The sequence below is a fragment of the Branchiostoma lanceolatum genome, chromosome 16 (assembly GCF_035083965.1).
Source record: "Branchiostoma lanceolatum isolate klBraLanc5 chromosome 16, klBraLanc5.hap2, whole genome shotgun sequence".
NCBI lineage: Eukaryota > Metazoa > Chordata > Leptocardii > Amphioxiformes > Branchiostomatidae > Branchiostoma > Branchiostoma lanceolatum.
This window is the reverse complement of record NC_089737.1, coordinates 6,887,549-6,909,922: the sequence shown is the minus strand read 5'-3', so window position 1 is coordinate 6,909,922 and position 22,374 is coordinate 6,887,549. Positions and strand designations below refer to the sequence as shown.

The window sequence follows — 22,374 nt, the reverse complement described above, 5'->3', positions numbered from 1 at the left end:
CAATAAAGCAGATAGTCACGGAGCTATTGATTTCAATATATAGTTATCTTGTCACTTTTGGTATCTGGAAACATGAAATGAGGCTATGTATGTAGCATCTCAAGATCCATTATGAATATGATGACTTGACTAAATTTAGAAATGCTGTTAGATCCTTTTTTTCTTTCTAGACCTACTTTATTTAATAAAGACCTATTTGTAATGGTAGTAGACTAGTAGTAGGTATTCATATGTCTTGTGAGAAAATGAAATAGTATTAATTCAGTAGCTGCGTTTTTGCAGTCATTTTTTCGATATAAAAAATGTATCAGGCACAAAAACTGACCAAGCCCAAAAAATAAAAGTCTACATCAAGTACAGTGAAGCATAGTGAAGAAATATTGATCTAAAGCAATCTAAGTTTGACGTTCAACTATAAGTAATATGACCATAATTATTAAGTAGGTTTCGTAAAAATCAATTTCGTAACCGTGAACTTGACATACGTCCCGCAATTATTGGAAAACTGTCACTTGGTTATGTAGATTGATGTCCACCTGTCCTCTATAATTCAATTTTTACACTCTATTACTTAAGTAAGATAAGGTTCTCAAGTGGTGACAATTTGTCAGAAAAGTTGCTGATTTCAATACATCTCAGTATAATGAGATACTACAGACATGAACCCAGACCTTAATCCTAAGAATTCTTTGATTTCTTGTTGTACTAGAAATGAAACTGCTGCAAGAATTGAAAAGGGCACAAAGATTACTCCAAATTCATTTACGTTTGCAAGGACCTAATTCAAATTTGGTAATAGGGGGAATGGAGGTTGTGTTTTTCTTAAGTTTGCGGTTGAAACAATCATGATAACGAAATTTAAGACATGTTCGCGATTTTTCAGTTCACAATGAGACTTTCCATGCACGAAAACAGCAAACCTAAAACCACCGCGAATATTTCACGATTTACGGTGTTCTGAAAAGTTTCTGACTGTTTTTTAACTGTTGGAAATCTGGCACCGAATGCCAGAAGTTGTATGTATTATCTATGTGGTGTGGCGTGCCATCTCAATTGCGCCTTGACCGCCCTGCCCTCTTCCCTCCAGGTTCAGTTGACAGATGCGGGGGTACTTTACATGTCGCATTAGTTTACCATCGACTAGAAACACCGCAGGGCATTCCGGATTGCAACGATCGATGTTGTTTTCACGTAACCTCAGCCTCGGAATGGACAGATCATTTTCAGGCGGGAGGAACCAACCATTCATTCCTGCATTGACCATTTTACAGATGGAGACCACATTTGGAAACTGTCCAGTGGAGTCTGATCTGTAATTTGGGTGTACCGCAGACATGAATTAAAGGATTACAGTGCATCAGATTGCTGGGGATCTGAATATCACGGCTGTAATTGTGCCTATCTATGAATCTGACCTGGCATTATGTCCTACCTCTACCTGGTTGTATCCTCGCATAAAAGGAACAAAGCTTTAGAGGAAGATCGTATCTTGTCTGAGCCGAAGCCTGTGTGGAAAAACCCATAACTCCAATGCGAGGAAGCTTTGTAAAGAGGAAGAGGTGACAAATCTAGTAAAAGCTCAGAGCATATCTGCTCTACTGTAACATTGTTCTGAGCTTTGAAAAGCCTGTAGAGGTATAGTTGATCTAATGTTCTGCAAATTTACATCCTTTATCAAATTGCTTTAAATCTCTAAATCGCCATTCAACAAGTTGCTTTAAATCTTCTGTCTTGAAGAAGAACCGATTGTAGTTAAAAGCAACATAAATCTGAGACATAACTGCTTAAACTTTCGATGCACCCAAAAAGTTAGAATTTTTTTTATCATTTCCAGACATTTCTAGAAGGTTTTAGAAATTCAAAGTCATGAATGTGGTAGCATATCCTATTTGAAACGTCTGACTCTGTTATAGACCTCATACAGTTGTTGGATTTATTTCGTGCAATGTATTCCTTACCCGGATGTCTATCCTTCATCAATGTATTCAAAGCCATGGTTTCTAATAGTACAGAGAGTAATAGATCGCAGGAAACACCCAATGTCACAGTGAGCAGCCACACCTTTGACAGAAGCAATGCCCAGGAGACCGCCCCATCGCTGCAACCTCTGGTGTTCCAACTAACACCGTGAAAAGGTCATACAGACTGGGCTAATCAATTTGCTGTGATTTATGGCATTGCACTTGGCCATTATACGCAACAATGCTTTTCCTTTACCCTGACTGTACAGGACATTCTAGAGATCAACTACAGGAAGGGGAAGACTTCAAAGATTTTCAGCTCAGTATAGTTCCTGCTTAAAGATCTGGGATTAGATTGCGTGTGACAAGAGCTTTAAATAGGTAGCACAAGTCTTTCATGATGAGGTTTTGTGTAACCCATGAAGTTAAACTTGACTTAGTGCCTATTTGGTTCAAATACCACAAATGTAGACCAAATAAGGTACTGTTTGAACACGGCAAGCATAACGCATATCTACCTACACGCGTGCACGGAGCAGCACGATCCAGATAACGTTACATCATGTGACATTCTTTTTTTCCACCTGAGTCACATAGCAACGACTTTCTGGCTACCATTCTAAAAGCGGCACATACTTTCAAAAGATTTGAGAGCACTAAAGTCTGTCCAGCCATTTCCACTTAAAGATCACAGGAACATTCCCTGCTAGCTATCAAGATATGCAACTGTACCGTAGTTACAGGAAGTCATTTTGTAGCACAGAATTCTTCTCACACCTGTCAGTGTACGTAATATGACAGTGCCCATCTCCATTTCTATAGCCCTTGGGCCACACAGTTGAGCAAGCACTGCTGCAGGAGGCTAGTACATGTAACAGCAGTATACTGATAGTGGAGTGTGATTAAATGCCATAATCTTTCCGCAAGTGTTGAGTACTGAGCAGAGAAAGCAGAATGTACCATTTTTGTCCGTCCGGGATTTGAACCCATGACCTCTAGAATGCAAATCCAAGCACGGAAACTATGCCTGAGTAGGAATGTTTGCAGTACACTAATAACTATTAGCACAAGACATAATGGCTATAAACTTGGTTTAACAGTAACTGCTATAAACATGGACATTAACTCAGGGCTATTCCATTTCTAAATCAAAAGGGGGAGGGGTCGTTAATGTCACTTTTCCTAATTATGCCATGATCTATCAAAATAAAGGTTCTTGAATCTTGACCCATCTAACCTTTTATTGACATTTTGAGGGATTTTCCTAATGCCCTCCCCAATCTTAGGAAGAATGAAATGGGACATTCAACAAGTACATGACTTTCCTGGTATATAAGAAATGTATAGCCATAACTTAATTTACCAGATAGTATTAAAGTACAGTGTATTTTACTCATCATTTTGAACAACACTTTCATTGGTTAGTTCTGAAATGTAGGCAAAACTTTCCAAACATTTTCGTTTCAACTTTCCTAAGCAATACAGATTGTAGACATGTGCAGCCTTTCAGTTGATAACAGGAAAGAACATATATTGTGCACATGTTCCTTTTATGTTGAGTTTCAGATTTATTTCGAAGACCGAAGCCAAAGTAGTTACAAAGTGCAGTGGCTTACAGGGTAACATTTCCTACAGAATTCTGGCCATGAAAACCAAATCTTGGTCTTTATCATAGAAATCTATGCAGCAAAAGCATTGATGGCTATCTGACAAGGAAAATAATGTATTCTGCACTGTTCAAGGTAGCTAAAATTTTGAAAGAACATATCTTATACTCTGTATATCCATGCAAAATTGTTGCAATACTATGTTTTTCTTACATCCATGAATAATCTAATCAACTATGTGGACAACAGTAGTAGAATGACAACTGAAACATTAGCAGATACATAGTATAATGCTGGGCAACAAAGAACTGTATCATCCAGACTTTTAAAAGCTCCACAGAAATGTTACTAAAAAGTTACTCCAAAAGTAGCCATACTTTGTACCTTGTACAACTGTTGCACAATAAAAGTTCAAGTACAACGGAGCATGCAATGGCCAATCAGTCCAGAGCTAGAAACGTTAACTTCTACATGATGGTACCAATAATTGTACACTCAACCATAAGAAGCTTCAGGAAACGAACCTTAAAAAAAAAGTAGAATCAATTTTCATCTTGAACTATTAACATCACAGCCTTTTGGAAACACAGATCACATGTTCTGACGATCGATATAAAGACAAAGGGCAAAAGGCTGCATTGATCTGATTCGTGGCTACAAGTGTGAGGTCTTATTGTTTGGGTCAGGAGACGTATGTAGCAGATTGCGTGTGCTTTAATCAATGAAGATTATGCCAAGTCAGAAAACTGGTTCCCAAAACTAAGCATAAGTGGTGAGTGAGTCATATATCACAGTTAACTACAAAATTATTCATAACTGTTGTAATTGTGATTAGTTTGGCAAGGATATGAATATTTTTATTCTTAACTGTGTGTAACCATCATATATGATATTAAGAATTGCCAGTACTTCGTAAGGAATTTGTGATATTCAATAAAGAGAACTCTTTGTCCCTCTCCAAAGCATACTTAATGCTGACATGATTTTCTGAACCATATCACAGTTTAAACAAAATTTAATGTACTAAACCCTCTAGATTAACAGCACAACACGAACATAAAATAACCTTCCCTTAAGTTACTAAGAACAGGCAAAACTAGTTGACAACTTGTTGCTCTATACTTTACAGCAACTATAGGCAAGACATTTTGGCCCTTTATCAAAAACAGGGTGAACAAGTGCTTCTTACAAATCAGCAATCCTCATGACCAAACTCACAGCAAAACCTCGAGTGTTTAACATTAAACATGTTGAGTAAATAGAAACACAAATGGTGACTATAGTTAGATTGTAGCTACTGCTAATCTAACATGTCATCAATAACTGTATGTGCTCTAGATAGCCATCTAAATGGAAGAACAAACTCACTTTCCTACCTCGGTGTCTTCGTGTGGTACGAGACGATACGCTGGCGTTCTGACGTTACAATTCGTCACGTCCTAGCAGCGTAAAAAACACCCCTGGGGTTCCAGGGAGAGATTTACATTTTGAGAGCGTGCATCCGTCTTGTTGACAGTCTTGAATCCAAAACTCCTACAGGTACACTTTTATGTAGTTCCTCCACACAACCTTGTCTCTTCCCCTGAGTAAGGAGCTAATAAGTTACATAGGTCGTTTCCTACTAAAGACTGTACCACTGATGATAGCTAAGGGAGGGTACAGGTTAGGAGGAGAAACCAAAAATCCTCTACACTATGGTTATATAGTAATGGTAAGATTTTCATCTTATACATTTCAACGTTAGCTGTTCCATGAGTCACTAGAAGATGTTTGGATTGTATAATTTCTGGGGGAAAAAAGATTTTTAAAAGATACACCCCCCAGAGTTTTTTATTTTCTTTGAACCGTGTAGAGTCTCCCGGCAGCCAGGTATTTGCACATCAAATGCAGTCGTGACGCAGTGGAAAGACGACGCCCCACCACACCATACACAAACCCACAACAAAAGAACTAAAAACATCCTTGAACAGAACTAACAAACAAACATCACCTCCAGTAAAGTCTTTTCTACCAAATCATGCTAAAAAACATCATAAAAATGTCCATCTTTTATTCATAAGTTGGATATCAGTTTTTCTCGCCATGTTTATACCATAAACAACTTTGTTGTGGGTAAAAATGACACCACCTTTTGCCGAGCTAACAGAGCAGAAAGGATGTCAGATCGCCTTCCCTCCTCAAAGTCCTTGTCTAAACAAGGTAGCTAGGTGACTGGGAACTTAGAAAGACCAGGTGTGAATACCTGCACCCATGGGTACAGATACAGTAGATTTAGTGTTCCAGTTTTGCTTTTTGAACTTTGGGAATGTTACAGAAGGCTTCAAGGGAACGCATTAACCCTACAAGTGTTGATTTATGCTATTGCTAACACTAAGTAGCCCTCCTACTGAGGGGTTGATATATAAGGTTTCTAATTCTGTTTCTGACAGATGAGCTACATGTTCTAGAGATAGGTACACCCTTTTATGTTAAGTTCCCTTAGAGGACACATATCAGTTTAAAGGAATACCTTCAACTGAAATGGGCTTGGCAAGCTAGTAGTATCATTTGTTAAGGACTAAGATGTTCTTGTGCTAAGCCATAAACACAAGAAAAGGTGTAGAAAAATATCCATGTACATCCATTACAAACCTTTACTCTGCCAAGTAGTTAGGCTTGTACAATTTGTCACTGCTTTAGACTGAATATGTTTCAAAGAAACATCTTTCAAATGGACATTGAGTACTTTAATCATATAGCTTATGTGTGACTGTTAGAAGCCATCATATAATTTGTCATCTGTAGCCAATTCAATTCCTTGGTTTAAGCAAGGACATAAGGTCCTTGGTTTAACTGTTAAACCAAGGTCTTTACGTCCTTGATTAAACCAAGGAATAAAATTTCAACTGTTTTGTTTTTCTCTAGGATATGATAAGGAAAATGGGTGTGATATTCATGAAAAAAACGGAAAGTCCCCATGGCAATTACAATCATAGATAAATGGTTCTAAAAATATGACAATTATTCCCTTTTACAATAACCCTCATCCTTTTCTATGCATTGTTACACTCAGTCTCACAAATTATGACATCCATGTCAAGAAGGCAAAATTTCCATAGATAAAAATAGTTCTACAAATATTCCTCATGAATGAAAGAACCCTATAAGGCTTACAATCTAAATATAAAACATCAACAAACTCACCCTTTTCTATGCATTGTTATACTCTACTCTTTCCATTCACTTCCTTTTGCTGATGTAAACAATCCACAAGTCAAAGATTTTGATCCTAAGTAATCAGAAACTGAACAAGCAAAATCTGAGACTCACTCATACAGACTATTAATTCACTAAATGCTTGTCACCTTTGACAAAGGTAGCAGAATTCTAATCTCTCCAGATAGGAACTATACTTGGATACTTCCCCCATTATTACACAGATATTCCCAAGGGCCAATGAGAGGGCTTCTACCCTTGGTAGTCATGTGGGCAGGAAGACTCCTGGGGACTTTGTCAACTGAGCGTAAAATCACCATTTTCCCCTTCAGTTCCCAGGGCAATTATCAGACTAACTGGAAAACCCTTTATCATAGCAGGGGTGCAGTAGCATTCTGCCAACTGTCAAACTCTTCAACTTTAGATGATGAGGGTTATGATTATGAAACAAAATAAGGGTAGAAAAGATTAATATGTGTAGTAACTGACAAACATTTTAACTTGAAGGTTTTGTCCATATTAGGGATCCATATACTTGTACTGGAGATCTTGAAATGTTTTAGCTGTTCATACTGTACTATAGAATATTGTTTTAATCATGAACTTCAAATACCACAAAAACATCCTATGCCCTCTTACCGTGAAATAAAACCAGAGCGAAAGTAACTGCATTTACAGTATGTACTTATAAAACAAAATCTACGTGCCATTAGGAAATCAACAGGCAATGCCACATTGTATATATCAGGAATCACAGAAAGAAACACAGACAGACAGAAAACACACGGACAAGCCAAAAACATTATTTCACTTCTTTGGGGTGAAGTAGAAAATGAAAGATTTATAAGATATCTTAAGTTATGACAAAAGTCAGCAAGAAATTATGAAGTTTGTACATTTTAACAAAATCAGTTATTAGTTGTCTGTATTTCAGAGTGATTCAAATATTTCTGGACCCCCTGCTCTTGAGTGTCCTTCAGATACAATTCAGAGGGAAGAAGGAAGATTGCCTTACTTGGGATTGGATTCCAAAATGTGCTCGTAACTACCCATCTTATAAAATGCAACAGGACATAATCCAATTCGCACCTCGCATCAAGAAGTCACCACACATTTTGCCCCAAATGTGTGGTCAACTACTAATTTTCAGTCCGTATTCAAGGAGTAATGCGAGTGTTTCCATTTTTGTTTGGTGGAAAAAATTCCTTCATCCAAGATCTGCTTCATTAAAAACTATTACGAATTGTTTGAATAAAGGTCGGGAAAGAATGCTTGAAAGATGCCTGGAAAAAATGCCTTCAAAATTACAGGTCAAATTTGCAAGTTGGTACATGTAAAAAAAATTTGACCATTGAAACATCAGCACACCCCTTTAATATGAGCTTTAAAATTTATCCTTTGATAATGGTGATTCTCAACAAAGTTACTTAAAGCTTAAATCATTGGAGCGCACCATTCCATAATCCAGTTGTTGTGTACTCCCAAAAACATTGTGAGTACTTTGTATTCACCATGTCAAAATACTCTAAATGTAAGGTATGACTAGGATCACAGGTTACCGCCATACTTATTGCCCTACTGCTGGAAAAATTGCCAGGGGGAAATTACTACCATCAAGCAGAGATAGGTAGTAATAAAATGGCTCTCCATGCAGTAATATCATACAAGCATCTCACCAGAAACACCCCCAAAAGACCTCAGCCCAGAGAAGAACTTTCTGGCAAAAATTCCCAACACAATTTCTGAGAACGTCACCTAACTGAAATGGAATTTCTTCTTCTTATCTGTTTGTATGATAATAATAAGACATCGCTGATGAATAATAGTCTCTACCAAACTTCTTTATGGACTGAGAAAGTACAGTAATATGCTAGAAATCGGCCTATTAGGAAAAATCATTTGACAGAGGTGATAGCTAGACAATGGCCTACACATTATTCTCCCTATATATTATCTAGTACAGACTAGATAAATATCACAAAATGAACAAGAAAGTAAATTTGATTTTGCGTTCATATACATGTCAAGTCAGTAGTACTTGGAAACCTGATTTAACATGTGCTGTAAATGTAAAAATCTAAGTTAATACCAGTAGCTAACCATTTAGTTAATATAAAACTAAAGCCAATATGGCATTTTAAGTACTATGCAATGTTAACAATTCATTTTTATTATCTTACCAATGACGGAAGTACCTACCAATAAGGTTGCGCTCACGTTTCTCACCATGTGCGGTATCAAATCCTACGCCTCACTCCTTCTCCAGCTATGGACTACACGAGCTGGCTATGACGTACGCCAAACTACGGCCGGTCTTTGGTCTTGTTACCATGGTAACGCACAATCTAGGACATTTTAATCACAACTACTGCCACTGCTGAACTTCAAAACACCATTATTGATGACACAAGACGTGGCAAACAACAATTAGGACCAGTAGATAAAAGCGCCGTATCAAGATCTGCATTCCTCCAAAGAGCCCAGTATCAGAGAAACCCGGACTTGCGAGCCAGCGGGGTGTTTGTTAAGTCTACAGAAGGGGTAAATCTAGATTACAGATCCGTCTGGCGGTGTAGAGAGTGACAGGCTCCGTTGTAAGAAGAAGAAATAAAGTCAAAGAGGCAACTAAGCACACCCTTTCAGAGAGGGGGCGAGTGATTTTTCTTACACAGATATTGAGAAGGAAGACGAGGTACAAGATAAGAAGGGATTTGGTTCACTGCTTGGACACCTCAAAGATGGTATTCCGAGTCATACATTATTGTCAAGGAAAGAATCTTGACACATCTGTCTATAGGTTCCACAAGACATAGCCATAAGGTGTTCCAATAGGGTGTATCCCATGTAAATGGAACACTGGTTTCATATCACCTGTCTATAGTGACAAATGTCCTTATGTTTTGTTTTTTTAAGGTCCAATGGGTTGTTACATGAAATGGTAAAGCACAAGAGTACTTTGAACTATACCTACCATTTTTTCCATTCTCTTATCAATACAGGCTTTCCAAAGACATCATGATTATCAAAATTAAGGTTGCCATCTTGGAGGACAACAGCATGTCGAACAGTATTACAGATGCACAATGTACTCCAACATGGCAGAAATGACGTCACATGAAAAGCCTGACTGTGTACATGTCCTGTTTTGACAAAAAATAACATACACTCACATCCGTGTATAAATGTTTTGCTTGGACCCTTTCCTACTATCTTGTCTTTACAGAAATAGGCCTGTAAATGCTTTGTACCATGGGGAAAGCATTTTTTGCTCCCTAAAAATAGCAACAAATCGACTCGCCAAACATACATGTATTAGCAGCAGTTTTCCGCTACTGATAGCAGTGGACCTGTTTTAACTCAAAAAGTACTGATGTTTAAAGGATGACTTGAAACACTTCTCTCTGGAATTTGAAGGGTCTATCAACAATACTCTACTCTACTGTACTAAAGGAAAAAGGAAAAAAACTTCTTCAATACTGGGAGGGTGGTTTGCTTCTTTAGAAATCAAGACTTGTTCCTGTAAGAAGACATGACGTCAGCAATTCTCTAAAGACTTCTTACAAGTCAAGATAGGTGCTGAAGAGCAGACCTGGAACCACCTATCTTATAACCAGAAGGCAGTTTTTCAATCACGACGAAGTTCACGCTTGACTGAAGAAATCTATGACTAAGATATTAGAATCATGCTTAAAGGGGGTATTTCCTTCTGGGTACGTGTGCGTTGGGTTCAGGCTATCAAGATGAATGTAAGTGGTCAGCAAAGCTACTACTGTAAATTCATTTATTTTTGCAGGGACTTGATTTTGTAATACATGGAGGGGACATAATGTTTGCAATGTTTTCTGTTTGCAGTTTAAATAGTTGTACATGATTGCAGTATCATGATTTTGCAGTGGAGAGGTTATGCACATTTTAAATTTACAGCAATAGGATACTGTACAAATGTAGCTTACTCGTTATCATGATTAATTAGTCAGAAAGGTGGTTGTAACAAAACACTCCTCTCCATTTCCATAGCACTAAAAATATTAGGACGTTGACATCTAATTTACACTCTTCAAGTGTGGTAACCGAAAAACTACTTGGTAACTTAAGAATCTCGGAATTAATCACTCATGATACCTCTGTGGTGTCGAAATAGTCCTGATATAATCATATACGACAGAGAAGACAAATTATCAGATAGATTTACTCAAACACCAATTGTTCACATACCAATTTCCATTGTCATATCAGAACTATGTTACATGTGATAAGATAATTTCTTATCACCCGGGAATAGGTAACCAAACAATCCTAACTCCTTTTGTACATAAACAGTTGATATAGGAAGTCTACACTACCTTAACTATGAAACTAATATAAAGATAAACGGAACATAAATTTTGACAGCAACCACAATCAAATTTACAATGCATACAGAACTTTTAAAAGAATTGTCAAAAAAGATCAAAGAACATTTACAGGTACTGTACCTCCTAAACTTGGAACTATCAAGCCATAGGAATATACATGTAATTGTACACCTGGTCACATACTGCCCTTAATGCCTTAAAGCTATGAGACTTAATCAAGAAAGACAATGGTAATTTTCAAACACACTACTTCTCCACCTTTGCATACAATATGCCAAGAGTTCACGCAAAAAGACTTTCAGATAAACGGGAAGAGACAACATGTGGTACTTACAGTTCAACATCAATGCAGGTTTAAACTTGAAGTTCAACATTACGAATGCTGAGTGAGTACCATCTGTTAATTATGGCCACCTATTACTGGGGTCTAGTCGGAAAAGGTCACAGATTCTCATTAGTGAAGAATGGAAACGCCATCAACATCTATTCACAAGTTATTACTGCACGGTGGTAATAGCCCAACTTTAAATGGAACACATTTAGAATGTAATCTGTTTCAAAGAATCTTTGAGCCTGAACTTTGCAAGGCCCTTTCTTCAGTGTTTTTGGAACCTGTGCCAACATTGCAGTCATTTCTGTGTAACTGTAAGGCCATGCTAATTTAATTTCTTGGTTTTGGGATTTTCCTCCTAATTTTTTTTTTTCAGATTTACCATGCTGAGCACACGTCAATCTTAGATGCTCATATTTTGGTATAAATAGTTGAGGGAAGTCTTTCATAATTAATTTCATTTATTTCTATTGAAATGTCTTTAACCACAATTTGTCAGAATTTTATCCCATCGATTTATTCAACTGTGCTTTAAAACAAAAGTTTCTGTATTGCACAATGAAAGGTAACAGGATGCCTGCTTTTATCTTTATTTTGCAAGCCTACTCAACTAATTTTTTTCAAAAATCTGAGGCCCGTGAAATTAAATTGTCGTGGCCTAATCTTAAGATGACAAGAAGACCCCATACTAACTTAATCTATGGGTGCCCTTTGCAAAACCAGGCAAGGCGAGTCATGTTTTAAAATCACTTCATTTCCCTCAACACATAATCTTACTTCAAATCTGTGCTGGAAATCACATGGCTTTTACCAAAATGATGTTCACTGGGCTCAAAAGACATTTTTCTAACCACCTGAAACCCATTTGCAGATCTTTTGTCTAGATTACCAGTTAGAATACGGACAACTTGCAATTTTGCAGAGTAAAAATCTTAGAATTGACATTGAAAACAACAATTAAGCTAATTTTACAGTATAATAAAGCTGATGTTATAGTATAACAGTAATAATGAAGTTCCGAATTTCAAGTAAAATTTTCAAGAATCTGCCAGGGAAAAAGTATTTCGAGCCCTGATGTTGTATCCAAGTCATGTTTCTACAAAGCTTTGGCACATTTTCCTCATGCGTGAACTATAGCTGCTAGGAATGCCAAAAAGAAGATTTCCTTATAAATCATCTTGGCTGAACTTCTTAACCTGACAAAATAGATTTACGACCCAGCCCCCAGGTAGTCAGGTGAGTGATCTCCAGGATATTCTTCATGTACCAACACCATATAGCATACAAATGTTGACGTGTTAAGCTTAAGGTATTAAACAGGATTAGCACTTTTAAACAACCTACCTGGTGAGCAGTGTGAAATGAATATAGATGGGCGTTAGTTTGGTTGCTTATATAACACTAAATACTTTTTTAGCTATGAATCATAAATTGTTTTGAACCATACACACAGAACCTAAAGGGTTTGGTATGATAAAAAAATCCATTTCTCAAAAATATAAAGACCGAAAGTTCTCCTACAGTACCAAGGAAGGCTGTAAGGGGGCCCAAAATATAACCAATTTTTCAGAAAGTTAAGACCTAACAACACTATGATCATAACAATCCATCAATATCTTGTCTGGTTTTGCAGTTCCACTACAAAGCCACAAACGGTATCGAAAACATAACCTTCTTGGCAAAGTATTGATTCAGAACCAACATCATCTTTACATCTATTTCCCTCTGGTAGAAAAATGAAGTAGCCCTGCTATCTTTCATGATGCTATTTTCAAAAGAAAAAACATATCATCCTAACAAAGACACCTTGAGAATTTAAAAAACTTTCATCTTACTGAACCTTCCAAGTTCAGTGTCATCTTCCCAAGTTATTTTTGCCCATCCTTTGGGATCTCTTTCCACAAAGTTTAAAATGAAAGCTGATGGCTAGGATGTTGGGAAATGAATTATAGGACATCAGCTTCTCTTGGGTGCCATTCTTCTTAAGATCTGGTCACATCTTCCACCCACCAAAATAAGCCTTGTATCAACAGATGCTCCCATGTCTTGCCTCCAGTGAAAACCTGTCAAGATTTCTCATTCACCTCCTCTAAGAATTATGTCTCAGACATCTTGGACTAGTCATGACAGGAATTCTAAACATGGAAAACGTAAATCGGGCTAAAAATACAAAGTCATTGCCTTCTACTAAGACTCTTCAAAGTTTAACAGACAGAACTAGATGAATTATTTCTTAACTCTTGAGGTAGTTGAGCTTACTAGGTTTTGTTGCCACTAGGGAAATCAAAGATGGTAGATAACTTTTCTGTGCATCAACTGCCGAAAAATTACTTATTTCAAAGAGAGAAAGTATTTTAGAATGATTATAACTGTTCAACTATCATGATAATGAAAGGTTTATAATACATATTAAGAGGTTATAGGTTCACACTAAGACTACAATACGAACACTGCTCATCAAGCATCCTGACATCAACTTGCACCACATTCAACGTTGTAATCAAAAATATAGAAATTTAAATACAGCTAATAAAGACCAACAATCTAGTGACTGCTTACCGGTAGTACACCAGCCCTTGGAATCTAGTGGTAGGGGAGTGATGATCAGTATAAGCTTTCAAAAGCTTACACAGCCGACATCCAGGCTGCTTTAGGAACTACTAACTGTTCTTCTTGCACTTTCAAAACTCTATGGGCAAGGCATACAGCAAGGCAATATCTAAGCAAGGGATTGGGAACACTTCAAAAGTTCTATGTCTACTGTTGTTACGATGTATTTCAATCAATGCCATGAAAATAGAATTTCTTAAACAAAATTTCTAGTCTGAGGTGATCCCTCTTTTCCATCATTTCTTCAATGATCTGTACCTTCTCTGTGATATGCCAACCGGACTTTCTTACTTAAGATTTCCTTGACTTTTACACGACCTTCTGGTTCACGAAATTGAATTTGCAACAGTTGGACTCCAAGCAAAATGGGATCTTTTGATCCATGTTCTTTCAACTGGACTGCGAGAATTACAAAGTATCCCGCCAACAATACACTTTTCACAGCATGAAAACATAATTAATACCTCTCTTCAGAAACAACATTGCAATTTGATCTACATTGTCTATTTTGAAGGGATTAGTATAGTTGTATCACACAATTGTAACCACTTACACACTAGATTAGTACTAATAAAATGTCTATCATTCCTCACGATAGGCAAATTGAAGTATACAATGGGGAACTGATAACTACAATACAGAATCAACTTTAAAGCCTGTCTCTGTGCATTTGTAGCTATAACCCCATAGAAACCAGCGATAAGCTGTCTGTGGACCATACTCCTTAACTATAATGGACAGCATTCAATGACTAAAAATAGACCCGAAGCCAGATCTAGCACAGGTATATTGCTTTGCAATAAAACAGCTCCAATGTTAAACCTTGGGAAATGCACCACCTGGTCTTGGTAATGCTTTTGATGCCCAGTGAGGAAAGGAGCTTGTCCTTCATACAGCTAAATGGTAAATCCAGGATGTACTGTGATCACTTGTTGCTTTCCCAATACAGCTTTAGCTTAGAATCAGTTATTTGGAATAACTCAGTCGAACACAATGTACTTGCATAACAGAGTGTTTTTTTGAGGTGGAACAAATGAACATAAGAATCAATAACTTGATTACACTTTTTGCAATCTCCAAGCATGATGTTGGGTACCAAAAATCATAATGACTTTTGACAGGTCAGCTTTTCTGACAGTAACTCTAAACTCGACATCTGCTTGGAGATAACTGTTTCTGTTCTTTATACAAGGCCACATTTCTGTGCTTTCAAAGGACAAAAAATTGGCAATTCTCTCATGGCAAAATTTTGCACACACCACACAATGACAAAACAGTATACAGATATAAATAGTTTGTGAATAATATTCTGACTGTGAAGAAAGAATACTGTACTTGTAGATGTTGCATCAGACCATACAGTGTGACGCAAACGTTGATGCTGTTCAATGACCTATAGAACTCACCCATAACGCAACTTCACAAAGACTAAACGCTCTACTACATATTTCCTTGTAAATGTGGTATAACTTAGACAATAAGTCTTAGAACATGATGATGGAATCTTAATAAGGCTGAACTCACCAAAAACCTGGTCAAGTTCCAAAGTTTAATATACATTTTAACCTTCAGTCTGCTAAGGTTAAGCCTTTTGGTACCAAATTTGTATTGCTTACCACCTGTTACTAGTGTTAGGCAACAAGACGGGGGTTAATGGCCTATAGATCGTCATGCACAACATGTAACTGGCTACGCAACTTCACAAAGACAAAGCATAACACATTTTTCCTTGTAAATGTTGTATAACTTGGACAACACAGACAGAAATAATGGAATTTGAACAGCCCTGCAGCTGAACTCACCAAAAACTGGCTAGCTTCCAAGGCTCAGATGCTTTTTAATGGCCTACACTTTCGTGTAACGGGTGATGCACCTTCACAAAGACAAAGCACACTACATACATCCTTGCAAATGTGGGATAACTTAAACAACACGGACAGGACAGTAATAATGGAATTTGAACAACGCTGCAGCGGAACTCACCGAAAACTGGATGCGTTCCAGAGTTCTGTAGGCGCCTGGCTGATACGGGCTCCGCCCAAAAAGGGTTGCTGTCTGGTGGTTTCTAACAACTCTGTTTCACATGTGCTGCCAGCTGGAATAGGGTATAACATCACTATTACACAGGTCATTACAAAATAGGATTATATCTATAAACCACAAGATAAAGACAATAACGTCATGCAATGAACTTATAAGTGCATAAAAACACTAGATATATGGTCAAACTTGGACTCATTCAAAAGGATTCTTGGCCAGAAGTTCTAATCTGAAAGCTGCTTTCAAATGTTATGCTTTGTTTCGGAGTTAAAAGATATAAAGGTTTTAAAGGCTTTAACCCTACTTAAAGTCAAACCTTCCCAAGAAGACCACAAAGGGGACTAATAAAATCTGGTCTATGCATGTGGACAGGTGGTCACTATATATATATAGATAGAATTTTAATGCTTGTGTCAATGGGTAAAAAATAGCTATAAATTTGTATTTGTACTTTACTCGATTAAAATACATCGTAGCCCTTGGGGCTAAATTGCGTATTTCATAACAATTAAAAGATTGGTCAGAATCACTAGTGCTACATCCTTACAAACATAAAAAAACGGAACAAATACAATATACATGCACCTTAAAACTGGTCATAATCACTGGTACTGTCCTTACAAACATCATCTACGGAACAACTTCAATATACATACACGTTATAATAGACTCTATCTTACATGGTCGATGCGATAGGTAATAGAATGTCTGTACAAATAAGTAGCTCTTGACCTATGTTAAACGAGTCCCATTTACGAATCCCCAATCATCACCAAACATCATCAGCGGAACAAATCCAATAACAATACACATTCAATAATGGACCATTGGCCAGGATGATCCATATGTAGAGGTGGTCATTTGTACAGGTTTTCCTGTACTTTAGTTCAGACCCATAAAAACTTTAATTTGAACGTGATTGTAACTAGGTTGTGTAATGAACTTTACAGTGCCATGAAAACACTTTGTCTAGGGATAATCACAATCACATTAAAAACATTGAGTGGAAACAAAACTCCATCCCTTTAAACCATCATGTATATCACAAAATCCAAAGAGTTTCTAACAATCTCATAACAGATTGCTAGGAAATTGAAGTTAACTAAGCATACAATTGCTCCTGACTTCCAATTTTCACAATCACATTTCCAATTTCAAGGGTACTTTTCTTATCACCTTGAACTTGTACTCTAAATGCTGATGCCACGGCATGATATATGACACCACCAGCAACCCATCTACCATACATACCTCGGGGTATCTGTTAGATTGATAGCAAGGGAACTGTACATTAATATTGCCAGAAAATATGTGTGTCACATACATTGTGAGTTTGTTGAACTTTTGGCTGACGATTTAATCAGTGCGAACCGCATCTGATACTAACCCTATAAAGTATTGAAAGTTTGGTGTCTTCAATCTTTAGTTAATGTTGCCACTTCTCGAGTGGTTCCCACCCCCACAGCCATAAACAAAGTCTGGAAAAGCTGGGAAATAAATGAGTTCATTTAGACGTAGACATAGGTAATTAATCTTCACACTGGCAATGTAGTAAGAATACCTGGGTAGGGCATAGGGGATCAATAAGATCTGGCCATGGGTAGACTACAAATGCCTTTCTATTAGTTTTTTGCCTATTGTTGGGCCATAACAACATATTTCCTCACTTATAGGCTCTCTAGTTCAAGATCTTTGGCAATAAAACCAAGTACTGTTAGGCTGTGTAGACTATTTGTGGCACCTTGTTAATAGAAAATCACATTTTTGATACTTAGTTGTTCTTTGATTTATATTTTTTCTTTTTCAGTTCCAGACGTTTGGAAATAAAAGTTAGTGCTGTTAGTCTGACTGGACTTATAATGTGTAAGATTTGATCCATTTGTGGTAGTTAAAAGCTTATTCACAAGATTATGAAATGTAATAAGTTTAATTCATTCTATGCTAAAGGTGTTTTTTTTCGGGGGGGGGGGGATTATACTTAACGGTCATTAAGAGGAACAGATGAAGATCTCTCATATATGAACTTCAAAAGTTATGTTGCAGTAATATGGTTAGGAGTTCAAGATATTATAAGAAGTACATAGGCTATCTTGTACTTTTTTAGACTATATGGCTAACATTGCAACATCTTATATAGACCAGAAGAAACTGAGAATTGAGAAATATGGTGCAAATCAACTTAAAGATGCAATGGAACCTAACCTTGTAGTTGACATGATGGCCACATTTTTCAATTTAGGATACACATCGATCAGAGCCAAGGCCAAAACAAGTTCTGGATTGCAAAGACTAAACTTTTGAGCCCAGTTATTTGGGTCCAAGGCTTGGTGAGAGAGCAGGGTATTAGCCATCTACATGGGCCATTACCAAACTAAGAGCTTAACGTAGGCAATACAGGTGAACAAAAATAGGGTAGATAGGGAAATGATACTGTTGCATTTCATTTATATCTGCTCTTTGTAGCAGAGTCAAAATGTAATGTAAAAGGTCAGATCTCTCCAGGAAAGGTCACACAACAAATTACTCTAATATTGAATCCCTTCCCTAAGGTCAATTTTGTGCACCTCGGTGCCTATAGATCATGGTAAAATAGTGTATCAGACAAAGATATGCAATTGTGGTCAATCCGAACTGGCATTTATACCACTAAAAGAGCTGACCATTCAATAAAATACATATTAAACCAAAATGAGGGTACTTCACCCGTAACTACCATAGGTTGACCCCCATAAGTCAAAAACCCTGAGGCAGAAAATTCAACAAGTACTGGTAACACCCTTGTGGAAGGAACTCACAATACATAACACTACGCTATTGATGCATGCAATTTAAATCAATGTTACTAATCTCTAGTTTTTAACTTTTAACTTAGGACTTTTAGTTTCAATGCAGCCCTGACACATCTTGAGTATATAGTGTTCAGATTTGGGATAAAGCAAAGTCCATGTCCATCTTTCATCATTCCTACTCATAGTGATACTTAGAATGCTTGTTGCTCAATGAATGAAACAGTCTTTCCCTTTTTGATAAATTTTTGACGTGATTACCAACCATTCAAAAGTTTTAAAAAATGCTACAGGTAGCAGCTTGTTGTAAAAATAAATCAACCATCAATTCTATGTAATATCATCTCAAGCAAACAAATTCAAACAAAATCAAGAAGTCTGTTAAGTTCTAATAATACAATACAATTCTGTCCATTGTCATCAAAAAAATTTACAATTCAAATTTCCAACCTAAGAATATAAAAGTCATAGAATAAAATGCAGTCTGACTTCTACATCTAATCTTTAGAGTCATAAAAGTTGTGTGATATCAGCAGAGAGAACTTAAGAAAATTTCCATTAAGCCGTAGTGATCTGAACATAACTGAAATCGGCTTTTCCTCCCACCAGAAAATCATTAAATGACCTTATCCCTCCGTCGACACGTGCCGTCAACAGGTGTTTTATGGACCTTAACGTGACGCAAGTCCCTATGTCATTCGGCTTTGTCCGTACCCGGACATACGCCACACTGTCAATAGAAAATCCATGGCTTATGTTGGCAGATGTTGTGGTTAGACACATAACTCAAACAACAGAGGCAAACTCAGGGAATAGGTTATAGAAAAGTGCAAATGTCAGAGTGTCCAAGACTTCAGGGTCCCAGTCATGATTAAAGAAACATCATTCTAGTTCAATAAATTAATTAATCACAGAGCTCATTCAATCACAACTCTAATAGCAGTAATTAATTGTGTTTGACATTTGTTATTGTTTTGGGGATCCGCCCATAAAATCAGTCATAGTGCGACTGCTCATTCCACAAAGGCATAATCATTACAAATGAGGTATAATTTTCAAAAAGCAAGAAACATATTTTTCAGTAATAAACATTAATGTTTTATTTGTGACAGCGGACAGGTATACTATAATATGGCGCATATCAACATACACAGATATACATATTATAAAAACTACCTAATATTAATAAAACTAAGTCGGCATAGTGCCTCCAAGATGTGCTTTAGACAGTATGGGATCATAATATACATTTTCATATATCAATGATAATCATAGAAAATAAGGGACATATGATTGACAGAAATTTGGGAACTTTATTTTTGTGAGCTACTCAAATTGTAAGCCCTGATAGACATCTCAGAAATGTATGATCATAGCAAATAAATGTTAAGGTAGCTTTTATTGATATAAAAAACAATGAAACTGATATTCATAATATGATACCAACCAAAACCCAGCACCAAGAGACCACAAAACAAATAGACGATAAGCAAGGACAACAACAACAACATAATATAGTCTCAAGTTCTCAACAGAGAGTAAAAATATGTTTCTTTTTGCACAAGCTTATCTAATTTTGAGCTAAGACAACTCAACAACTAATATGATAACGTTATAACGTGTTATGAACAAAATGATTCTCCCTAAACATAAAATAACTTTTAAAACCTTGTTTGAAAGTGTCAATCGAAGAAATTTTAGTAAGAATTAACAAATCATTTCTATTCTAACGTTATAATCGTAGCTTTGTCATGTCAAATACTGAACAAAATGCTGATCACGTTTTGGTGTTAATAAATCCAGACATTCTGAAGTCCTATCTGTGAAACCGTGTCTTGGGTTGTAAGCGTGTCGGGCTGCATTATAACTTCCTTTTGGCTGATTTTCTGGTACAAATTAGCAGGAATCATGTGAAATATGTCTATCTACCAATATGAAAACGCCAAAAGCGATTATTACTTATGCTTATGATTCCAATGACTAAAGTGGAAAGTTTTTGGGGAGGGGCAAAAAAATACAAAACTTGTCCGACAACAATCCCCATATGGGGTCACGCCGTTTCTGAGGTAAAATCAGACGTTTTTTCCACAAACGTGATGATCTAGACACTTTCTCTACCACACTGTAACTTGTCTTAAGTCATCTGACAGGAAAAATGATAAAATCTTACCTGGAAAAGAAGAATTGAAGCAAAACTCCGACCAGGTGTGAGAAACTGTCCGGCCTTCCGTGTCTGTAATGCTGAATGTTCAGGGGCAAACCATTACTGCTACACCCAGCCGGGGGTGGTTCATAACCATTTCCTTTCACAGTTTTTAGTCAAAATATTCACTATTTAAGTCAATTCATTGATTCTTTGCCTATCTATATAGATAAATAAAGTAGAACGTCACAGAAAAATATGAAATTGTCAAAAAGAGAGAATATTTTTTAAGAATTACATCCATCTCTCATGTTTTATGTATCACCCCCATGAATCCCGTCATGCAACGCAACAGGTAGTTTGCAGACGATAAATACACTAAATGACCTGAGGAAAAATTGTCTGTCTAAAAGCTGACGTGGTATAAAACTTGGTTACCTTGAGATTTATAGACATATGTTTGTGAAAATTGAGGGGTTTTCTTCATATGACACGTTTTTGTCAGGAGTCGCGGTCGCTGATTATTTCAGTGTGCAGAGGGGTATTCATTGCGAATAAAAAATGCGTTACAAAAAAAGGTCAAAATTCATTCTCTCTTCCTTTATAAAAAGATTAATGAATAGTTGTCTGTTCAGATCAGTGAACATGTGAGCTGACAGCAGCCTTTTGTCATGTAAATAGACCATCCTTGGATTGAATTTTACTAACTAATTTTGTGTTACGTTACTGAAAATTTCCATTGCAACAAGACTTAAGTCTTAACGAAATGAACGAAACAAGTTGAAGTTCAAATCTTTTTTCATGCCCATCAGAAACGAAGGATACATCCTCCATGGATTGCAATAATATCAAGGTTGGAAGTGGAATGACCGGTCAGATATTTTTCTTCCCTTGCTGTCTAAATTTTGTGTCACCTGTCCTGACCCGAAACCAATTTCGTAATAATTTTATAACCTCAACCATAACTGTAACATTTTCGCCACGCATGGCTTAAAGAAATGTATTGAGAAACGGAAAAATTTCATATCTGGTCAGCTATCAAAATTAGGCATAGCTTGTGCACTTTTATAGATCTAACGTTACATTATGACGAGGTTGTAAAATAGTTATATGAGCGTTAATGTTATTGGAAAATAAAACGGCCGAAAAGGCTCCTATCAGTATCCTTCCAATCAGATGTAACGTTACATAACGTTATACTCGAATGCCCACGTCCTTGGTTAATATGTTCGTTTTTATTGGCCCACTCACAGCACAATCAGTAAAAACTACCGTATGGCCCCCAAAATACACAAAACGAGCCAAAAACAACACATCTGTTTGCAGATCACCTTTAACATGACGTT

The 22,374-nt window shown here is 36.8% G+C and overlaps 1 protein-coding gene across 5 annotated transcripts in view; it reads right to left on the bottom strand.

The window, feature by feature from the left end:
• The window catches only part of LOC136421361 (synaptotagmin-1-like), a 32,370-nt gene extending 11,190 nt beyond the window's left edge, over window positions 1-21,180 (bottom strand). For 4 of the 5 annotated variants that reach the window (XM_066408598.1, XM_066408603.1, XM_066408601.1 and 1 more), the window contains exons 1-2: window positions 21,056-21,180; window positions 16,043-16,154 (exon numbers count right to left, since the gene is read on the bottom strand). The gene's annotated coding sequence lies outside the window, so the exon portion shown is untranslated. Of the gene's footprint in view, window positions 1-4,944; window positions 5,184-16,042; window positions 16,155-21,055 lie in introns of those variants that run through there. The other variant, XM_066408599.1, reaches the window with a different exon arrangement.
• Between the last annotated feature and the right edge of the window lie 1,194 nt (window positions 21,181-22,374).